Genomic DNA, 20974 nt, shown 5'->3' on the forward strand with positions numbered 1-20974 from the left:
AAAAATATGGAACGCTTCACGAATTTGCGTGTCATCCTTGCGCAGGGGCCATGCTAATCTTCTCTGTATCGTTCCAATTTTAGTATATGTGCTGATTTCTTATTGCCTAGGCTGGCCCCAGCTCTATATGTAGCTGGGGATGACCTTTGGGTCTTGATTCTCCTGTGCCCATCCCCCACATGCTGAAATCACTGGTTCCATGTGGTGCTGGAGCTCAAATCCAGGGCTCTTAAGTGTCCTAGGCAAGCACGCTACCGACTGAGCCGCATCCCCAGCCGCCCACCCCATCCTTTCTGCCTCTGTGGGTGATGTTGCCCCCACCACAGGAACAGTTCCTTTGCTCTGGCCAGTCTTAGTAACACATTCTGCCTAATGGTACCCAGTAGCCAGTGGTGACTGAGTCATAGGCTGGTGAGAACTATTCAAGGCTGACCTCCCCTCTGGGTCTGGCCACTAGACACCCCAACTGTGACCATCTGCTGTGAGCCTGACCTCCCATGTTGCCTAGAGAATGGGGCAGAGCCATGCAGCTGGAGGCTAGCAGCTGCCAGCTGGCCCAGAGTCTGGGAATCCAGGTGCAAGAGGCTATGGGGATTAGAGCAAGAAAGGCCAGATCCAGGCCTATGAGGGTGAAGCTGGACTGAGGCTGCTGGAGGCCACTGGGAGACTGCAGTAGAGCAGGGCCCGTGAGTCGGCCTCATGTCTTAGGTGGCTGTTTTCTTGCCTCCTAAGAAGCTTCGCAACCCTTCCTCATTTCCTTTATTTTCCAAAAACAGAGGCTGTTGGTGTACCTAATATCTGGACTCAGCAGTGAGGTGTGGGAGACAGCTCTCATAGCCACCAACAAGGGCAGAGGAGTGTTCACGTTGACTTGAACCCCAACCTAGAGGATGCCTAGCCAGATCAAGTGCTTTCTGGGAACTCACTGTATTAATGGGAAAGTAGGCTTGGCTAAGGGGTAGAGGGGCCATGCTCACTTCTTCCACAGAGGAAGCCAGGTTATGCCAAGAAAATGTGAGAGTGTAAAGGAAGAACTCATGTGAGGGTTAAAGAAAGAAGAAAGTGCTTCAACTCAGGGAAAAGGAAGAGAGGGTGCTCAGTCTGGGCTTGACTAGCACTGAATGTCGGAAAGTGCCTGGCTCAGCGCTCTGGGATTCACAAGTTCTGAGAAGTGGCTGTGTCCAGGACTGAGACAAGTTGACTACAAAGAGCTGTGACATCAAGCTTCAGAGCATGAAGTATTGCTGGCCCAGTGAGGGAAAACAAGCATTCTCTTTCAGAGAAGCATGGCGTTCCAGAGCCAGAGAGAGATGGACTGCTTCCACAGGTCCCCCGTGAGGGTCTGTTGTCCTAACACCAGTCAGCCACTATAGGAAATGGCGGCCCAGCTGATTGTGGCATGTAGCCAGCAGGAACACTATTGCCATCATGGAAATTGTCTTTCTGGAATTAATAAAATTGTCTGGGCCTCAATAAATCTAATTATTCATTTATTAGACTGAGTTAGTTATTAATTTATTAGAAATGAGTTTTGTGATTATCTCAAAATATGTTTGATAAAAATTTGCCAGCTATCCACAAACCACAAAGAGTAAGGAAAATTCACATCTGGGGAGGGAGGGAGGGAGGAAGAGGGAGGAAGGGAGTACCAGAAGCGAAAATTCAGTGTTGGGCTTAGCAGACTAGAAAGTTCCATTAATATGGGTTCCAAACAATGTTCTTTCCATATTGGTCAGACTTTCTCTGGAGGTCATAACTAGGAAAATAAGATAAAAAGAAGAAATAAAAGATAAGTAAAGGAAACGAGTAGCAAAGAGTAGAGAGACATCCTTTGAAGATGTTACTGTTAGTCCATCTCCAATGTCCAGGAGAATCAGTTGAGAAGCTATTATGAAAAATGGGGTGTCCATAAGGATAGAGTAGAATGAGATAAATTCATGCATGTATGTAGATTACCAATGGCCTCTTTAAAGTGTTAAATCACAAACAACCTAAACTGTGATGAAAGTAGGGACCAGAAGGGTGGTTTGGCAGTTGAGAGCACTTGCTGCTCTTGCACTCTTTTTGTTTGTTTGTTTGTTTTTGTTTTTTGAGACAGGGTTTCTCTGTGTAGCCTTGACTATCCTGGACTCACTTTGTAGACCAAGCTGGCTTTGAACTCACAGCAATCTGCCTGCTTCTGCTTCCCAAGTGCTGGGACTAAAGGCATGCACCACCACTGCCCAGCTGCTCTTGCACTCTTGCAGAGGACTTAGGTCTGATTCCCAGAACAGGTGGCAGCTCAGAGCCACCTGTAAGTCCAGTTCCAGGGGACATAGCATACTCTGACCTCCAGGGGCTTCTCTATACATCTGGGGCACAGACATTCACTCAGATACACACACATAGAATAATGTATGTTAAAATTTTAAAACATAGCTTTAAATGTAATAAATTAAATTACTATTCACAATATCAGTGGAACGTAGAAATAGAAATGAATTAGACTAGATCATTAAAGACCTAGGAATGTTGGTATATGTAGATTAAAAAGAAAACAAAATATATTGAACATAGGCCATGTTCATCTCAATATTTAAAATCTTATTAATGGATTCCAAAGTTTATTTGGATGGGAGGGATTAGCAAGATGACTTTAAAGATCAATGGAAAGGGTAAATATGTGAGGAAACTCAAGTAAGACGTGTTCTATAGACTCCAAACTATATATGTAATACATCTAAAATAATTAAGTATAAATGTGAGTAGATCAGAGGAGTCCATACTATGTGATGAAACATGAAATAAACAGTGAAGTTCACTCAACAAATCATCTTAAAGGATTCACCTAATCAGCACATGTACTAAAATTAGAGTGATACAGATTGGCATTGCCTCTGTGCGAGGATGAACACAGATCTGTGAAGCCTTCTGACAGAGACACACCATAGACGGACACCACTGATTCTAGTTATTACATGAGATTCCCAGTGCCAGGGGTGGGACACCTCCCTAAGAATAGCTGGCCAGGGAGGTCCCTACAGCCTGCCCCCCCCCCCCCCCCGCAAGCAATGCAGATCATTGCTGCTGCTCTTGGTTGCCCACTTCATCTAGATGATAAGACTCTACAACTGAAACCATTGGGAAATCAAGCTTGAACTCAGATAAAATCTTTTTGTACTGTTGGTTAATTTCTGTAGTTCAGGAAGGTGCTATTCAGGAAGCTGGGAGGGAAAGAGCATCAACAGTCTTACCTAGATGTAGCTCTAGCGTGCTATACAACTGAACTGCCAGGCAAGATGAACCCACTCCTGTCAGAGTGGTGTTACCTTTACAGGAGTAACCAGCTACATTCCAGTTGGAGTCGAGACTCATTTGCATAGGAGGAAATACAGGCCTGGTATTGTCAGCTGGTCATAGACCCTAAGGGGGAAGCTGCAGCTGTTGTATTGATAAACTAGACGTGATATTCCTGTCGATCTACCCTCTAAATATTTGTTTATGTTCATAGATGAGTGCTGCTCTCAGCCTTGGTCAGAGGGAGCTCCTCTTGCAGTGGGTAGAAGTTACTGTAAAGACTCATCAGCGGTTAAACTTACTGAAGATAAGTGACTCACACCTAAGTGGAACATCTATATAAGTCCATCTATAGCCTGGGGAATACACCACAGAAAAGAAGGCAGAAAGAAAGAAAGTGCTGGAGGCTTGGAGGGATGCTCTAACGCTGTCTTCTAGATATAGAGTAGCCATTGCACCCATAGTCTCCCAGCTGCCGTGGTTACCTGCACAAAGCCTCCACAGGATTGTGCTGTCAACATCCGATCATGGCTAGAGGTTGGGCTCCAGATGCTCTGTCACTCCTGAAGGAGCAGTTGGTGATTGCCGGGGAAGGGGGAGAGCACGTGCTGTAGTGATGTTGCCACTGGCATGTGCTGCGTATGCTCCAGTGAAACACCCGTTACCCGTGCTCATGCAGGCAACCCTGGTTAAACTCACCGAGTCACGCACAGTAAACACACTAGTTGGCAAGAAAGAAGGAGTTCAGTGGGAATAGGAGGGGGCCAGGAGTCATCCACAGGGATGAATACGATCAAAGTACATCTATAGGTCAAAGAGCCCTTTGCTGTTATTTATACAGCAACAGAGCAACCAGAGTTGCAATCTTATATAGTATGTAGTTTCTGCAGTATAAAAATGAGCCTCACATGGATTCATGCTCCATGTATGTATGATATATATATGTATGATACGTCCGTGATATATGCTTATCTATATCTTTCTCTGACTCTATCTATCTATTGTGAGGCAACGCTGGATAAGGTTGAAATCTGACTTCTCTGGATAGCCGTTTTGCACTCAGTCCCCCTTTTCTCAGTGGGGTTCTCACTCCATCTGACCTGGGAACCACAGATTTTGTAAGGAGCATCACATAGCCCTCAAGGGAGATTACAGGCATGACCCTTTCTTGATAGTGAACTTGTTTAGCCAGCACAAGGAATGCCTGGAAATACCGCACCCTATGCTGAGGAGATCCTCACCGCCAGCAAGTGACCTTAACTTGTACCTAGAAGTCATACCCTCACACATAGGATAATTAAGTACTGTTTTCTCCTTCTTGTGATAGGACCTGTGTTACTTCCTCACTGTAGGTAGATTAAGTATCCTGGCACTCTTAGCCCTAGTGAATTAGACATATTCACCCTCAAAACTCCTCCCCACTGCCCAAGGTTTATAAATAAAGTCTGGATGGGGGCACTCACTCTCTCTTGCTTGCCAGTTCTCCACCATGACCATAGGAGACTATTCCATTTATTCCAGGAGGAACCACTGCTGGATGCCCAGTGGTCAGGCAGCAATCGCAGAACAGCCTTTGCAGCCCATGAGGGCTGCTCACCACTGCTGCTAGCTCAGGACTGACCCCCCAGTGAAGCACCGTAGGGCTTGCACCTCACTGAACCTACCTGCCAGGGGGTTTCAGACATCTGCCTGATTCCTCTGCTGTGCTTAGCACTGCATCTCAGACAAGGAGCTGCAACACTTTGGAGTCTTTACAGGCTTGTGGGGCTCCTGAGGCTTCACTGCCACCTGAGACTTGCAGTCTCATTCTAAAAGAGCTTTACTGTGACACCCATGGAAAACTTGTTTTCCACCTCCTCCCAAGAGACTGGGAACCTGGCTTAGTGCCTGGGCCACCCTGATCTGAGAGCTCTCTGCTGCCCCAGAGCAAGAAATAGGACCTTGGGACCTTGTCTGGCTGTTCCCAAAGGCAGTTCCACCATTGCTTCCTGACCACTGGGAGTCCAGCAGCGGTTCCTCCTGGAATAAATGGAGTCTCGGATAGTCATAGTGGAGAAATGGAGAGAGAGAGAGAGAGAGAGAGAGAGAGAGAGAGAGAGAGAGAGAGAGAGGAGAGAGAGAGGAGAGAGAGAGGAGAGAGAGAGAGAGAGAGAGAGAGAGAGAGAGAGAGAGAGAGAGAGAGAGAGTACCCACTCCCCAGATGCCAGCCAGCCTTTATTTATAAACCTTGAGCAGTGGGGAGGGGTTTTAAGGGTGAATGTGTCTGATTCACTAGGGCTAAGAGTGCCAGGATACTTAATCTACCTACACGAATGCAATAACACAGGGGTCCTATCACAAGAAGGAGAAAACAGTACTTAATTATCCTGTGTGTGAGGGTATGACTTCTAGGTACAAGTAAATGTCCTTTGCTAGAGGCTAGGATCTCCTCAGCATAGGGTGGGGTACTGCCAGGCATTTCTTGTGCTGGCTGAACAAGTTCCTTATTAGGAAAGGCTCGGGCCTGTAATATCCCTTGAGGGCTGTGTGATGCTCCTTACAAAGTCTGTGGTTACCAGATTAGGTGGAGTGAGAACCCCAGTGAGAAATGGGAGTCTGCCTTCGTACATCTAGCACAAAATATTGGTGGCCTGGGCTGCTCACCTCTAATAGATCAGGAAGCAGAGAGCTCCAATAAGAACCAGAAGTGGGCATCACGTTGAAGGCCTGCCCCCCAGTGACCTGCTTCTGCTAACTAGACCATAATCCCAAAGGTTCCACAGCCCCTCAAAGCAGTGTTACCAGCTGGGAGGCAAATACTTAAACATTTGAATGTGAGGACTTTTCACAGTTAAACCATACCAGTATATTTACATTATTACAGTATGAATGTTTTAGTAAACAGCTCAGGTTTTTACCCTCAACAAAGGGTTAACGAACTGGGTATGGTGGCTTCCAACTGTCATCCTCACACTCAGGATGCTGAGGCAGGGGGATCTCTCTGAGTTGAAGGCCAGTCTGGGTTACAGAGTAAGACCCTGTCTCAAAATACAAAACAAACAAATGAAAGCAAGTACAAACAAATAAAAAACCCACCACCATCAAACAACAACAACAACAACAACAAAAATGGGTGCTTGTGCTGGGCATGGTGACTCACACCTTTAATCCCAGCACTTGGGAGACAGAGGCAGGTGGATCTCTGTGAGTTCGAGGCCAGCCTGGTCTACAAATCAAGTCCAGGACAGCCAAGGCTACACAGAGAAACCCTGTCTCGAAAAACCAAAAAATAAAATAAAATTGAAAAATAAAAATAAAAAAGAAAGAAAGAAAAAAAGGGTGCTTGTAGAAAACATGGATTAGCTTTTTTTTTAAACAGTCTTTGGGTGAAAACCGTTTTTTTCCATCAGAATACTTTGTTTTCTTGTGACATATAGGTTAAGAAATCATATTCATACTGACTATTGGCAGTTGCCATTTCTGTTTTTAAGATTTACTTACTTTGTTGTTTCATGAACTCAGGTCCTCAGCTCACTTGCTCCTCTTTCTTCTTTCAGAAGCCCCAGTCCATGCATGTGGACCCTTCCACCTGAGTTGGCCTAACTTAGGAAATCCTTCCCAGGCATGTCAGAAACTTGTTCCCATGGAGAGTCTGAATCCAGTCAAGCTGGCAAGATTAACTATCAGATCACGTTTCTGTTTGCTTGTTGTATGTACCAGCAGCCAGTGTTCCTCTCTTTAGGGCCGAGTTTCCATCAGATACCATTTCCCTCTGGCCTTAAAAAAAAAAAAGACTCTACTGCTCATTGTTTTATTTTCTGTAGCAAATGCCTGTATTTCTCATCCCAGTTTTTGAAGGAAACTTCCTTGGACAGAGAACACTAGGCTGATTTTTTTTCTCATAGCACATCTACTATTGAATATATCATTCTGAGTACACAGAAGGAGGGAGAGGGAGGGAGAGAGAGAGAGAGATGGAGACAGAGAGAGAGACAGAGAGAGACAGAGACAGAGAGACAGAGACAGATAGACAGACACACACACAGACACACACACAGAGGGACAGAGAGGAATGAGAGAGGCAGAGACAGAAAGAGAGAGGTGGTGGGGTGAGGTGGGGGGAGGGGAAAGACAGACAGACAGACAGACAGACAGACACAGACAGACAGACACAGACACAGAACAAGCCTGAGGATAAGTGAATGCAGTTGATGTGTATGCATGTGGGCACATAGAGGCCAGGGTGTTCTTTTTATCACATTCTGCCTTATTTATTTGAGGCAGAGTCCCTCACTGAAACCTGGAGCTAGGCTATCAGCCACAGGCTCCAACGTGAGCCTGCTTTCCCCACCCTGACCCCGTTAGTTTACTGGCTTAAACACATCCACATCTAGCTTTTAAAATTTTTTTTATGTATATGGGTGTTTTGTCTGCATGTATATCTGTGTACCACATGAGTCCCTAGTGTTTGCAGAGGCCAGAAGAAGGCATTCGAGTAACAGGAACCGGAGGTATGGACAGTTGTAAGCCTCCAGGTTGGTGTTGTGAATTGAACCTACATCCTCTGGAAGTGCTTTTAACTACCGAGCCTTCTCTCCAGTCCTTCCACCTCTCACTGTACCTTGCAGCTCATCAGTGGCTAGGCTGGCCAGCCAGGGTGCTTTACTGATCTGCCTGCTCCCTGCTCCCAAAGCCGGGGTTATTGTCCTGTGCTGCCACACCTGGCTTCCTGGTGAGTTCTGGAGATGCACACACAGGTCCTCGTATTTGCACAGAAGACGCTTTCCCTACTAAGCTGTCTCTCCAGTCTCTGCTTCTTTAAGACAGGGTCTCCTGTAGCTAGCAGAGGCTGGCCTTGAGCTTCTGATCCTCCTGTGCTTTAACCCCTTGAGTGCTGAGACTGCGGGTACAGTACACGTCCGCGTCTGGCTCTCTGCCTCTATCTTTCATCCTTTTTCCTCTTGGTTATGCGTTGCATTTTCTGCTCCATCACATGCCTAATAGTGTTTGGTCAGATGATGAGAACTGTAGCTGTGCCATTGTCAGGAGTTCAGGCATCACTGTCACCTCTAAGGAAGAGTGCTTCATTAGACAGCAAGCTCACCAGGAGCTGCGTTTAGTTCTACTGCGTGTTTCAGCTTTAGCCTTTATTAAGGCAGGCCTAAGGTACTGTACCCCTGAAGAGGTAGCCTTTCTAAGGTTGTTTTCCTCTCCTGGGGGGAGCATATGTATGTGCATATTCATGTGTGTGCAGGTCTGTGTACATCTGTGTACACATGGAGGCCAGAGGCCAGCCTCAAGTGTCATTCCCCCAGTTCCATACACCTTCCCTTGTTAACAAATAATCTTTAAATTTTTAAATTATGTTTCTTCATGTTATTTTATGTGTGAGTGATTGACCTGCACATATGTTTGTGCATCACGTGCATGCAGCGCCTGTGGAGATCAGAAGACGGCATTGGATCACCTGGAGCTGGGGTTGGAAAGGGTTATGAACCATCGTGTGTGTGCTAAGAATTGAACCTGGATCCTCTGAAAGAGCAACCGGCAAACTTAACCAATGAGCCATCTCCAGCCTTGGATTTCTTGGTTCTCCACTGGCCTGCAGCTTGTCAAGTGGGCTAGCTTGGCTAGCCACTGAGCTCCAAGGACCCACCTGTGTTTGCCTCCCAAGCACACAGCATGTCTGGCCTTTATAATGTGGGTTCTGGGGACTGAATCCAGTTCCCTGTGCCTGAGAGAGAGGCAACTGAGCCCCCTCCCCAGCACTTTCTAAGGTTGTGATGGAACACTCGGAGTATTCACAGTTTAGGAACGAATTTCTTCTCCGGCTGATCAAAACAGGTGCCAGCACAGTGTGACCTCTGAAATCTTCCTTTAGTTTATACACTCACAGAGCATTGCACATGCGCGTGTGCAGCTTAGACAAGCGTCTCAAGTGGACCTTTGTGTCGCTTTGTGGGGCTCCTTCTTAGGGCAATGTCTGCTTGGATATTCTGCCAACATCTTTCAGTCACCTCAGCAGACACACTGTATTTCCACTCTCTACGACCACTCACTGAGATCATTGCTGTTTGGCTGCTTCCCTCTGGCATAGTTTGGTAATGGATTCAGGCAGCAACAAAATCAAAACCAACTGAACAACGCTCCCACTGCCAAAAACACTCCAAATCATAACCAAAACACGGATGAGCGCTGCGATTACTTTTGTCTGTTTCCCTAATATCCAATGTTTGCAGTCAGTTGCTATAAATATTTTATCTAGTTTTGGAGTTTTGTGGTGTGTGTGTGTGTGTGTGTGTGTGTGTGTGTGTGTGTGTGTGTGTGTAGCCTTTTTACCACTCTGTCTTGGTTGTAATTTACAAAAAACTTAAAACTATTAAAAAAAAGGAAAAGAAGCCAGGAAGTTAGGTCCTTTGGTTCTACATCTTGCCAGAACTTTCTAACTTGGCACCAGAAGTAGACTGAAGAAAACTTCCTATTGTGGCCATGATGGGTAAAACATGTCAGATCAGTCCTCTTGCCAAAAGCAATGGTGAAAGTTAGACAAAATATATAAAGCAGAGCTGAAGATGTAGCTCAGTTAGTATAATGCTTGGCTAGCATGAGTGAGGCCCCAGGTTTGATCCCAGCATGGCATAAAGTGGGCGTGGACTTAAAGGTGGAGGCAGGAAGACCGGAGGTTCAAGGATAAGCTCAGCTACACAGAGACCTATGGAGGCATTGGAGAACAACCTGTTCAGCTGAGGGCCAAGGGTCATGATCCTTGAGAAACAGTACACACTGAGCCCCACACTTTACACTGTGCCGCTAGAGAGGGTAAGGACCCAGCAGGAAGCACCAGTCTTAGCCAGTTTTGGCTACAGAGGTCAGAGTTGAAGGATGCCCCAAAGGCTGGGGCTTAAGGCCGGCCTCCCAGAAGGGAGGTAGTGGTAGACACGTTGCCCAACGATCATGGACAGATTCCTCTGGATTTGTGTTCCTGATTTTATTTTTATTTTTATTTTTTTCGAGACAGAGTTTCTCTGTGTAGCCTTGGCTGTCCTGGACTCATTTTGTAGACCAGGCTGGCCTTGAACTCACAGTGATTCACCTGCCTCCGCCTCCCAAATGCTAGGATTAAAGGCGTGCGCCACCACACCCTAGCTGAAATTTGTCAGGGAAACATGGGACTGTTTGTCATCAGACACAGATGCTATCAGACACAAATGCCATCAGACACAGTAACTATGTGGGTAAAAGTGAGCATTGACTATTTGAAGTGATTATTAGTCTCAACTCACAATAAAGCATTGTGGCTTTTGTAACACATGTCACTAGGTAATAAACTCGGATTATTATTCATAAACCCAGTCTGCTATTTGTCCCCACCCTCTCATCCCTGACTTTACTTATTCTGTGTCCTATGCTTGAGAACCCAAATCTTTCCTTGACCAGCAGCTTGGGGACTGCATGTCACTCCTCTACTTGATGTTACCCTCTGAGTCACTCCTTCCGTAGAAGTTCTTGGGCCCTTCAGTTCCCTCCTCCGTACCCCATCTTCTCCCACAAAAGCCAAAATGACAACATGTATTCTGGGTGTGTTGGTGTGTGGGTAGGTGTATGTGAGTGCAGGTGCTCATGGAGGCCAGAAGAGGGCATCAGATCCCTTGGAACGGGAATTCCAGGCAGTTGTGAGCTTTCTAGCATGGGAACTCTGTAAGGGCACTCTGTGTTTTCTACCACTGAGCATCTCCTCAGCCCCACCTGAACATAAGCTGGCTGTACCCAGTGGTGTTCATTGGTGGACCAAACGCATGTGAGGTTTAGAGGCCCCATGCTGAGTGAATGGATGATGGGCCTGCTGTTCCTCAGCATGACCAGGGCAGCTGGTCTTTTCTTTGGTTACTGAGCCAGCCCTTCAAGGATGGGTGCAGGCAGCTCCCTTCATATCCACTTTCTCCTTTCTGCCCATCTTTATTTGACAGTCCATTAGTTGGGATCAGTCAGAATTCACAGAGGTCGGAGACTGTTGATATTGTCCACATAGATCACTAACCAGTGCATACAATGGGGGATACTGAAAGGGGGAAGGACAAGCAGGAGCTGTTTGATGAGCACATACCTATTTTTCTGTTGCTGTGAAAAGACACCGTGACTGAGGCAACTTGTGAAAGAAATGTTTATTGGGGCTTACGGTTTCAGAGGGTGAGTTCATTAACCATCATGGTGAGGAGCATGACTGAAGGCAGGCATGGCACTGCAGCAGTAGCTGAGACCTTCCATCCTTATCTAAAAGTAGGAGAGAGAGAGAGAGAGAGAGAGAGAGAGAGAGACAGACAGACAGACAGACAGGCAGGCAGGCAGGCAGGCAGGCAGGCAGACACAGACAGAGACAGCAAGAGCGGGCAAGCACATGCTAACCGGGAAAGGTGCTGTCTTCTAAAACCTCAAAGCCCACCCCCAGTGACACACCTCCACCAATGAAGCTACAATCCTTCCCAAATGGTTCCGCCAACTGAGGACCAAGCATTCAAGTATACGACCCTGCGGGCACCATTCCTGTTCAGGCCACCACATGGTCCAACATAAGTGACGTCTGTTGTGTGTAATTTGCCATTAGCACGATGGAAATGTTCCATAAACTCGTAGCCCAGTCATAGAAAGAAGCAGCCCATAGCATCCTAGGAAGCCAGATAAGGATGGGGATGCAGCCCTATGTTTCCTGAGGAGCTCACCTCAGCAGGAACCAGGCTATTCTGGGTTTGTCCAGAGTTCTGCCAACGACTTTCTCACGTCCTTTCCTGACTTTTTCCATGATTAATTCTTGATTTTGGTCATAGGCTCCCACATCCCTGGATGTGAGGAAGCTTAGCTGGCTGCTGAGGATCCTAGTTTTCACAGGATGATCAGCGGTTTGGGACTTTCCCAATATCCCCTCTATGTTCTATACTGGAAGTCCCAGGCTGGAGTCACTCTCTAAGACCTGGAAAACACCTCTATCTATCTGCGCATGTGTTCATACTGATGTGGGAAGCAAGGACCTAGCTGAACCTTGTCAGGTTAGAGACCTGGGCATCCGAACAGTGCTGGGGGTGGGGCGGTGCTTTAAAAATTAGTTATTTCAGAAAAGTAAACAGCAAAAAAGCAAAACAAAGCAAAACAAAACAACCCCACAAAAAACCCAATTTAAAAAGTGGGACGTTAAAAAAAAAAAAAAAAAAAAAAGTCTTTAGCATCCTTAGCTATCAGGGAAATGCAAATTAAAACTACTTTGAGGTTTCATCTTACCCAGTCGAAATGACTAAGATTGAAAAAAATAAAAAAATAAATAAAAATACATGACAACAAATGTTGGTGTGGATGTGGGAAAGGGGTACATCCACCATGGAAACCAATGTGGCAGTTCCTCAAAGGGCTAGAAATAGACTGGCACACAGCACAGGTATATCACTCTTGAGTATATAACCAAGGGTCTCTCTCTATCTTACTACAGAGAGCCGTCCATTCCATTGTCATTCTATTCATGGTAAAAGTGGAAACAACCCAAATGTCCATCATTCTATGACTGGACAATGAAAATGTGTTACATTTACACAATGTTAAGAAAAATGAATATGTACATGAAAATGGAAACAATATAATACATTGTATTATGTACATGTGTAATCTGGAAACAATCCTTCTGAATGAGATAGCCTGACTCAGAAAGACAGATGATGCATGTTTTCTCTCCTAGGAGGATGTTAGCATTGACTTTTCAGATGTGTGTGTTCTGTTAGAAATACCCATAGAGGTCAGAAAGTTAGTAAGGACCTGTGGCAAGGGGTTTCAAGGGAGGAGAGATAGAACTCAGTGATATAGAGCGTTAATGGAATAGGAGGGGTTAGATTGGGTCTGGGGGCTGGGAGGACAGGGTAGAGGATTGTACACCAACCGGGCCCTTTGAGCAAGGCCAGTGATGACACTTTAACTGAGTGTCCCATAGTGGATGTCACACACCCTCTGGTGGCCATCTTTATTTTTGCAGATGGGGTAGTCTGAGCAAGGATGCCACTTCAGGGGAGGGCTCAAAGGCCCTTCCTTCCCAAGGTCTCACAGGCTAGGGCTCAAAGGCCCTTCCTTCCTAAGGTCCCACAGGCTACTACCTTGGGCACAAATAGCTACTAGTACTTTGAGATGGAGCATGAGGAAATGCTGTGTGGATGAGGAAAAGGGGTGAGCCTGGCCTGCAGCTGTTGGTGACTGTGGAGTGAGAGGGCCGCTTGTCCCAGACAGCTGCCATCAATCATAGTGTTCCATAGTGTAGCTGCTTTGAGAAAGCTGTCCTTCTGTTCTTGCCACTTGCATCATGCACTTTTCAGCCAGGAAGGGACTCTGTCCAAGCTGTCCCTATTCATGCATGGCGCTGTTTCCTGCAGATGAGGCAGGAATGGAGTTTGCTGGACTCAGGCCCTTTGATGCCTGCTTCAGGGTAAGGAACAAGTCAGACTCTGGCGTACTTTGCTTTTAAGATTTTTTTTATATATGTATGAGTGTTCTGCCTGCATGGATGTATGTGCACCATGTGTGTGCCTGGTGCCCACAGAGTTCAGAAGAGGGCACCGGATCCCCCGGAACTGGAGTTAGGAAATGGTTATGGGCTGTCATGGGGATGTTGGGAACTGAACTGGGTCCTCTGCGAGAGCAGCAGGTGCTCTTAACTGCTGAGCCACCTGTATACCAATCAGCACATTCTATTCCTGTTTAAAGATTCTGGTTCTAGGCCAGAGTCAAGGGAAGGGAGAGAGGGCAGGGGACAGAGGACAAACCTGTCCTTGTCATGTGAGAGGACAAAGCTAATTTGTACACACGTGTGAATTCCTCTGTGCTTACATAAGTACTTGTGGTGTGTGTGTGTGTGTGTGTGTGTGTGTGGTGTGTGTGCGTGTGTGCACACACATGTGAGAGGTTTATGTCAGTGTTTTTGACTAGTGAGAGTCTCCCATCTACTTTCTCTTTTCAGACACAGAAGAACAGGGATGGTTAAGCCTCTCAGAGTTTTATGCAACTATCTGAGTTGTAGGGAAAAAATGCAAAAAAATCACAAAAAGAGAAAATACAGATACTACATGTGAGTACAAATAACATTTTGACATGGAAATGAGTCTAGTGAAGCTCAGCCATGCTTTTACAAGGTTAAATACAAAATGTGCTTTTGTGTGAGATCTGAGCGTCCTGGAATGTCTGATGTGGTAGGAGGCCGTCAGAGACTCATCCCTTGGCCTCCTTGCAGTGACTCAGGGACTCAGACCAGTGCTCCTGGTGACTAAGCTCAGATGTGGGTGTGTCCTCAAGGGTTAGGAGTTGGTTGAGAGCTGTGACCAGAGCTGATCCCAGCAGGCAGTCCAGGCAGCAGAGAGGCTGCAGAAAGGGTTAGGGTGCTTGGATAGGTGGAAATAGGGCGTAGCCACACTGCAGTCCCAGGTTTCTGATTGTGTGGTAGTAGTTTGGGGTTAGGGTTAGCTACTGCTGTCGCATGTGGTGACCTTGTACAAATTACCCAGATGCCCTTTTCCCCTGTATTTCTATCTTTTGCTTGTGGTTGGGGTCTGGGCTAGAATTTTTTTCTTCCAGATTCTTGGTCTCTTATTCAGAGAATTAAAAATAAGGGCACATACACTTTGCAAAAGAAACAGAATGAAATCGCCTGGGGCGCAGATTATAGAGGCATACACTGTTAGGGGTGGCAGCAGGCCACATGAGTGAGAGAACTCAAGAGTTTCCTTGTATGGAGTTCAGGAGAAGAGGCTGGTTATTAGGGGCTGTAGTTGATAGATTAGATCATATAATCATTTTCCTACTGTATGTACCCTTTCCCACAACACATCTGATTTTAACCAAAGGCACACCTAATTATGCATAGCTAAAGGCATAAGATAGTGAATAGGGGATCCCCCCCCCAAGAGTTTAGTAGTGGACACAACTTATCTTACTGTGAATAAATCACAAACCAGCCCAGGCTGGATTGATCTGTCCTTCTGTATTTCATAGCAGAATATATTGGGAATACACTTGAATAGAAACTGTCTAAATTTGATTGTTATGAGGGGCAGGGCAACTTGTACTATTGTTCAAGAGATGAGCGGCTGAGTGCCTGATGTGGGGGTGGGGAAAGGGGGCAGGATGGCTCTGAGGCTTCCAGGTTCACTGTTTGGAGAGGGGTGTGCATGCATAATAAGCACAGGTGAAGGAGCTAGGCTGCCCAAGTGCAGGCTTATAAGAGGGAGCTGTGCACAGCTCCGAACCAGCATCACAGGGTCCTAAACTATGTGCTATGTTCAGCCTGCCTCCAGCCAATGGAGAAGTCGTGAATACACAAAGCCATCAAGTGGTGGGAATTGGGAGCCATGGCTGCTATACAACCCCAGTCACACAACTTGAATGGGCCAGAGTCATTCATGAGTAGAGTCGTCGCTGACATCAGTCTCGCCTCCAAAAGGATGTAGGGTGACTTACAGATAGGTTTCATTATAGTCAAGCGAAGTGCTTTCATTTAAAAATAGGAATGGAAAATGAGGCCCCAGAGAGGAAGGGTGGGGTGGGGAGAATCAGTACTGGACCGTCATTAGAGTGGGCGGCTACCCTGCCAAAGAGCCTTGCCCCGTCCAGGAAAGCAGACACTGTAATTAGGCTTCCAGGACAGCCACAGGGGACTGGTGTGCTTTCTGGTGCTAGGCGGCTTTGCAGTCTCTGTTCTTACTTGTCTGGGGAGTGTCATTAGTCACCCTTTAGCAAGTCCTACTCTAGGGGGTGGAGCTTAAATGGGACTCAGGACATTCAGTGGGTGAGGGGAGGGACTTAACTTCTCCTAGTTTGGCCATGGGTGAATCCTCCTATCTGGGCATTTTTCTTTCTAACTGTTGCCGTTCCCCAGGTGAGATCATCACAAGCTGTCACTTAGCCTACCCTGGTATTCCCCCTACTTAACTTCCATCTCTCCTCTTTCTCCGCACACCCCTCCCCTTCCCATAGAAGAAGACAGGATAGCCCACCCCCCTCCGCACACCCCCCCACCCTCACCTGCTCCCCTGCTCTTCCTTCACTTTGGGGTGACAGCTGCCTGTCCTCAGCGTTAGACCCAAATTTCTTCTGCAGCTTATGAGGTACCAGATGACCTCTCCTGACGTCTGTGCTTTTACCTTTTCTTACTGCTCTCTTCCCCAGGTCTACTGGTTTCCTGACCTAGCCTGAAAAATCACCAAACCCAAAAATCCTTTCGACCATATGTAAGTCAGACATCCAGTAGCTACCCTCAACCTCCACCTCTTCCTCACTCATTACTAATACCTAGGCCCAATATGGTGCCAGAGTTGAAGGCAGAGGAACAGGGCAGCTAGTATGCTGCCATAATAATCTTAAAAGCATGCGTTATATTACCTACATCAGAGTATCTGTGTGAGGCCAGCGAGACAGCTCAGCAGGTAAAGGTGCTTGCTGATAAGCCCGATGACCTGAGTCCAAAAACCCAGACCCAAATGGTAGAAAGCAGAGAGTCAGCTCCTGAAAATTATCCCCTGACCCTCACAAGTATGCTATGGTGTATGCATGCCCCTCCCCCACTAAAATAAAATTACAATAAAAGTGTTAAAAATTCTGTGTTGGTAAGCACCCTGTGGAGCTGACTCCTGGATCTCTGTGTTTGCACCACCATGCAGTCTTTGACAGGGTGGAGGCAGAGTGCAGGAGGAAGCTAAAATCTAAGGTCATTATTTATACTTTGGGGGCCTCCTGGAAATCTGCTGGGTAATTACAGCTCCTCAAAGTCCTGGGATAGCTAATGATAGCTTAGTTTGTGCTGGCTTTGCTGTTCCTGGTGGCAGCGGACCACGTGGGAGGTAGCTAAGAGATGGCTTACAGCCATCCCAGGGGATTTTCACCCACGAAGTAGTCCAGAGTTTAGGGTAGGGGAGACCTATAGGCACTTATCTGCTCTTTCCCAGGCCTGGCATAGCAGGCTCTTAAGGATCTGACAGGTAGCACAGTAGCTTCATTTCGAAGCTGTGGCCACCAGTAGGTGGCCTCACACTGGTTACATTGCCTGCCCTCTGCTTCTGGCCTTTAGCCAGAATGCTAGCCAGTTTGGAAATGCCTATTTTATTTCAGTTCCTAGGAAGAGGAATAGCCTTGGGTACATGCAGGGTTGGTCCCAGAGCCCAGTGGAAAGCTATACTGTGTGTGTGTGTGTGTGTGTGTATGGTATAGTATAAATATTGCTTGACCCAGGAGGGCATGACCTGGAAAATATCATCCAAGACCAAGAGTTTGTAAACTCCAACCAAACCTCCAGCTGGTGCAGCAGTTGCCAGGGCCTCAGCCACCTACAGCTAAGGAGGCTTCGGCGCTGGGACCACAGGCGAGTTGAGGCAAGAGAGGCTGAGGAGGCTCTGTTCAGAGGAAGGACTGTATTCCCCTCTCTCTTCCCACTCATCCATTCCTTTATCCGCCCGGCACAGAGGCTCTTGCTCTCCTTTGTGCTAACACTAGGTCCTTCCCTAGTGACGGGGGAGGAGGACAAGCCAAGGTGCCTGTGGTCAGGGATGTCTCCTAGGGACAGGGAAGTTCCTGGGAGATGGTGATTTCCTTCCCTGGCATAGAGACAGCGTTGGAGCAGAAGCAGTTTGGGTAGTATGGGCTGTGGTGTGATGTTTTATTTTATCCATGCCTATGGCTGGGCAGTTCTTGGAAGGGCTTCCCCTTGACGTTGCAGCATGACGTCATCTGCAAATCTACAAGCTGTCTCCCTTAAGAACTGCACAGTTGAGAACACACACACACACACACACACACACACACACACACACACACACTCACACACACACAAGCTTTCCTGTTTTAAGTAAGTTTCCAACTTTGTGTTGAGTTGCATTCATAGCTATGTTTGGCCTGGTGTAGCCCATTGGCCATGGGTTGGGCACATTTGCATCTGTCATCAGAACTTATGTATGGAGGGATCTGCGGTACATACTCATGGCAGTCAGCAATACAAAGTATGTCTGAAGCAAACCTATCAGGGTATGAGGTTTATAATAATTGTCTAATTCCTTTCAGTGTTTTGGACAACAGCTTAAATACTTTTATTAGTGCTGGGAATGCTCAGGGCCCCAGCTTAAGTTCAGGAGCACAGGTAAAAAAACATACAGTTGGTTGCATCACAAAGCAGGCAAGGCACTTTGTGTGTCTAGGGAGAGAGGAAGAAGTAGAGGGATTACCGAGTTAGTCGGCCATACAAAAAAGGGCGTGGCCAAACTCAAATTAGAAGCTAGAAAGAGATAATAAAGACCAGAACAGAGATTCATGCAATGAAGAAGCTATTCTGCCGCTGTGATAAAACACCACGACAAGGCAACATATAGAAAAAAGGGTTTATTTAGGCTTATGGCTCCATGGGAGACGAGTCCGTCATGGCAGGAGGCATGGCAGCCACTGCAGGAGCAGGAACTGGAAAGCGCAGTCTCAAGACACACACGAGCACATGCAGAGAGAGCCAGCTGGGAGCACGGTGAGGCTATTTATCTCACAGCCTGTTCTGGTGACATACTTCACCAGCAAGTCAGCCCCCAACCTCCACACACCTCCCCAAGCAGCACTCCCAACTGGGAACCAAGAATCCAGTGCCTGAGACTGTGAGGGAGAGTTCTCATTCAAACCACCACAGAGGCTAAAGAACACGGCAAAGGGTCTACAAAGCAAGGAGTTGGTTGGTTGAACAAGGTTAAGGAGGCCTTAGCTCTGTTACCTTCTTAACCAAAGGACAGAGGATGCAAATTAGTAAAATTAGAGATGAGAAAGGAGATATTAACATATAGTGAAATCCAGAGGATCACTGGGGAGCATTCTGGAAAGCTTTACATTAAAATGAACCGGGAAAATCTAGGAGAAACACGTCATAGGCACATATGACTTGCTGGGGAGATCAGTCTCTGGGGCCAACATGATAGATTTCCACTCGCGTAGGGTGTGTAGCCTTGGGTGTATCCCTAAGAGCGTTTCCAGGAAGGCTTGACTGAGGACCCTCTCTGGATGCGAACAGGATCATCTCACAGGCTGGGGGCCTGGAATGAGGAAAAACAAAAGGAAGAAGAAAGAGAGCTGCACACCAGCATCTCCATCCGCTTCCTGCCTGGACACCATGTGACCAGCCTCCTTGGAGAACACCGTGCCTTCCCTGTCATCAAAGTTTGTGTCTTCAAACTGTGAACCAAACCAAAACCTTCTTTTCTCCAGTTGCTTTTGTGAGGCATTTTATTAAGCAATGAGGAAAGGAACTAATGTATGTACCAACACTGAGCGAAGAGCATCTCAACAACCTAAACAGATAAATAAAGAGCAATACCATTAAAGCAATAATAAAAGGTATCCTAGCAAAGAAAAACCAAGGGCTGATGGCTTCACTAAATTCTGCCAGACTTTTAAAGAACGGATACCAATGCTACTCACGTTGTTCTATAAATTAGGAGCTTTCAAAACATTCTAAAAATTCATTATTGCCCTGGTATCAGAACTGGATAAAGATAAAACAACAACAAAAGAAAACTATTCACTACTTTTCTTCATGAACACAGATACAGAAGCTTCAATAAAGTATTTGCAAACTGAATTAAACAATGTATTGAAAAGAGCATATGCTGTGTAAGGGCGATTTAACATATGAAAAACAATAAATGTAACATAGTAACTGGGAGCTGTTGTAGAGCTAGAAGGCTTGAGAAATAGGTCGACAAGGTAGCTTTTGCTTGCTTGGTTGGCTGAGGATAGATGCGCGGTAGGTGGTAGGGCAGGATGAGAGTTAAGTTTCCATAACCACAGCTTGAAGTTATTTATAGGCCAATGGGAAAGATTCTATGGACAGGAGGAAGGTGACCACTCCGAAGAGAGAGGGGGTTGGGCACGGGGCGATCTGGGCAGACTGTACTTCCCTGCAAAGCAGACATGGTAAGGTTTGTGTTTGGTTTTAGCTGAGCTCTGCCTGGTGGCTGACACGGACACGGATAGTTGGCCGGGTGGTATTTTCTGAGTTGTTTCTGTGCGTCTGTCTTTCTCAGTTTGGGCTGTCCGCCTTGGCCCTTGCAGTTATAGGGAATCCACACCGGACTTCAAGGAGCAGACACACAGGCCGAGCATCTCCGTTCTGGGCTCTGCTCCCTGATGAGATTCTCAGACAACTTTCCCTCATTCACGAAGAGGCAAGCTCACAAGGCAGGCGTGGGAACCTGCTCGGCTGCCAGGGCATCCTTCAGTTCAGACCGAGGTCGGCTGCTTCCCTGCCTTCTTGGCTGGCTGTCTCTCAGACCAGGCAGGCTGAGGTGTCCAATCTCATTGGTCTGGGTATCAGCCATAGGTTGGCCCCAGGATGCTCCAGACTATGGCAACGCCTTCTCACATCACTAAAAGAGCCCTAGACAGGCCGGCCCGAGCTTTCCAGAGGAGCAGTTAGACTTTGGGGATGGGTCATCTGCACTGAGCGCACCTTTGTCTTCCTCAAGCCTGTCCCATCCCCGGACACTCAGTTCCAGTCCTCAGTGACGCCAGCCTTCTGTAATCTGCCGGTGGTGATGGATGTGTGGGTGGTAGGACCTCAGAGGACACGAGCAAGCGTGAGGCCCCGGGGTCGGGGAAGACTGGGGTGGGGCGTCGCTCCCCGTAGGGGTCCCACGCGGCGCAGGGAGGCGTGCCCGGCATACGTGCAGCGCGTGGCGGA

The 20974-nt window shown here is 47.0% G+C and overlaps 1 pseudogene; it reads right to left on the minus strand.

The window, feature by feature from the left end:
- Positions 1-99, minus strand: LOC127208889 (uncharacterized; annotated as a pseudogene).
- Positions 100-20974: the final 20875 nt, after the last annotated feature.

This window comes from Acomys russatus, chromosome 25 (genome assembly GCF_903995435.1).
Source record: "Acomys russatus chromosome 25, mAcoRus1.1, whole genome shotgun sequence".
NCBI classification, from domain to species: Eukaryota; Metazoa; Chordata; class Mammalia; order Rodentia; family Muridae; genus Acomys; species Acomys russatus.